This window comes from Nicotiana sylvestris, chromosome 2 (assembly GCF_000393655.2).
Source record: "Nicotiana sylvestris chromosome 2, ASM39365v2, whole genome shotgun sequence".
NCBI lineage: Eukaryota > Viridiplantae > Streptophyta > Magnoliopsida > Solanales > Solanaceae > Nicotiana > Nicotiana sylvestris.
This window is the reverse complement of record NC_091058.1, coordinates 120,155,607-120,158,698: the sequence shown is the minus strand read 5'-3', so window position 1 is coordinate 120,158,698 and position 3,092 is coordinate 120,155,607.

Genomic DNA, 3,092 nt, shown 5'->3' with positions numbered 1-3,092 from the left:
GAAAAACACGTTATTGACTCATTTTGAAATGACTCTTTTTTATTTTATTTTTTTCAATTTTCATCATTTTTCTTCTTCTTCTTTCTGAAAAATTTCGGCAGAGTTTCGGGAAATTTTCAAATACCGGAGTTTTCAGAACCGGGCTTAGTTTCTCTCCTTTTACTCTTGGTTTTTCTCTTGATTTTCTTTTCCTAACCGATCAGCATGCAAGCTGAAGCAAATAAATGTACAAATAGCATGTAAGATGCAACAGGATGGCCTTTTATTTTGGGTACACCTGTCCTTGATGGACCCAACCCCTGTATTGAGTCCCCAAAGTCAAATGCACGGGATGCAAACAAACATTCCTACTAGGGATTCAGCATGAGGCTATGTTATTCTAAGTTTAAACCTGGGGTTGTGTTCTAGACATGACTTACCCAAGCGGACAACTCAAGCCAAGGTGGGGGCAATGTACTAGGAGCACGAAAGTCTACCTGACCTATTTGCTGACCCAACCTCGTTCTAGTTGGTATGAATTTTAACAGAAAAGTGGGTCACACATACGTGTGCATCATATTTTTAAAAGACTCAGAAGGGAGGCGTAAGAAGACAGTTTAATACAGTTCAAATAATATCAAAGCGGTAGATAAGCGGCAATTAACACATTAGTTATACAAACACAGTAATATCAACAAAAAATAAATCCAAGTATAGATTACATTAACAAACTCGAATTCTGAACCCTGAACCAGAGATTCTGGGTTCTTGTCCCAGCAGAGTCGCTAGAGCTGTCACACCTCCTTTTTCCCGAGGGGATAGGGAGTTTTTCCAATTAGAGTGTCACTAAGCGAAGTGGGATTATTTATTAGATTCAGAGTCAACATTTGGGATAATTTATGGTTTCCCAAGTCACCGGTTTATTTTAAATCCCAAATCGTGAAAATTGACTCTTACTTATGATCTGCGAACACATAAAACCGGGTAAGGAAATTTGTTAATTCGGGAGAAGGTGTTAGGCATTCCCGAGTTTCGTGATTTTAGCACAGTCGCTTTTAATCATATCTGGCTTAACTGAATTATTTAATTACGTATTTTAGAACCTATGTGCGCTTTTCCTTTTACCGCTCTTAATTATGGCGCTTTTTGGATTTAATGTTTGAAGCGAATTACATGTGTGTAAATCCGTTTTATTTGGGGCGCTAAAATTATGTCACGCGAACGTGTACACAATTAGTCACACTTATTAATTTAAGATTGTTTGGCCGAAGTTGCGCGAATGCGTACCTCGATTTACTTTTGGAAATCGTAATTATGTCATGCGAACGTGTACACAATCACAATGATAGATTAATTCGCACCTAAAGCATTTTTTACGAATATTTAAATCGTACTCATGTCACGCGAACGTGTACACCATCACGATGATTTGATTTGACCAAGAGTGAGTTTAAAGCTATATTCGTATTTACAAACTGTTTTCCTGCATTTAGGACTAAATGTAAAAGCCCCAATGCTGCAGGAATCATTTATAGATAACTCATACGTGCTAAGCTCGTGGGTTTTACGAAGTTTTGAGCAATTGGTGAAGATGCAGTCGAAGTACATGAATAATGAGGGACTTAATTGAAAGGAATTCCAATTTAAACAAGTAATTAACAAGTTGTCAATTTGATCCGGTTCTGGTACAACGCTTAGTACTGGCTGAAGATTAATAATGATTGATATGGGTTAAGTTGATTAAAGCACCAAACCTAACCTCCAATAGGTCATATGTGCAAACGACTGAGTTTAAATAAAAAAAGCAAGGCATCGTTTGAGCCTTTTGAGAATCAAACCACATTATAGCCGTTAAAACTAGGTGGGAGTCTGAATTTTTAGGACTTCAGTCACGTTTAAACACTTTGCTGGGCCAACCATTTATGTCACGACCCTAAACGACCCGGTCGTGATGACGTCTATCGTGAAACAAGGCCAGCCGACACAAACCCTCAATATCAATTAAGCAGTTATAGTAATTTAATTTAAGTCATTAATATGCTATAAACCCCAAAACATAGAGCGGAATAGAACAATTATGAAAACAACATAGCCCGATATTGGGGTGTTACCAGTCATGAGCATCCAAACATCCGTCTAAGAGTATGAAAAAGGACTACACAGTCTATTACAAAGCTAGTACAAAGGAAAGTAAAGATAGGAGGGAGAAACACTAGGCTGCGAACGCCGAGCAGCTACCTAGTGAACTTCGAACAGCCTACTGGAAGCAATCAGCCCTCGCTAGCGTGACCCGAGGCTCCTGAATCTGTACACAAGGTGCAGGGAGTAGTGTGAGTACGCCAACTCAATAAGTAATAAAAGTAAAGGCAGCTGAGCGATAAGAAAACACGTAAAATATAGCAAAATGCTACAAAGAGGCAGTGTAAAACCAGAACAAGACTATAATCAGTAAAAACTCGTAGAAATACCTTAATTCTGTAAAAATTTATTTAAAATATGTTTTAGTAGTTAAACAAGTGAATAAAAGCAGTGAGAAAATATAGACACATAAAATCAGCCCATCGGGCAAAATATCAACAGAATCAACCCATCGGGTTATCTCACAATCACTCGTATCAGCCCCTCGGGCTATATCATGTCTCACACTGGGTACCCGCACTCACTTGGGGTGTACATACTCCGGGAGGGACCCCTTACGGCCCAAGCGCAATAACAATCCATCTCGTGGCATAATCAAATAGGCTATCGGTCTCATATCAAGACACCTCGTGGCGTCACAAATCAAGCCCTCGACCTCATAATCGTGAATTAGTATAACACTGCTGCGGCGCCAACCCGATCCCATAATAACCTCACAACACAGGCCCTCGGCTTCACTCAGTCAAAAATTGCTCAAAGCCACCCGAGCATAGTAAAATATGATGCTCAGCCCAAAATATCATTTAAGATATCAAAAAAGAGTAAATATGGCTGAGTTGCGAAAACAGTAGAATATAGCATGACTGAGTACAAATATGAAGTCAAAACAGTAAGGAATAGTAGTAAATATCCCCTAAGGGTCCAAAACAGTTGGCACGAGGCCCAAATATGACATTCAACCCAAAACATGATGA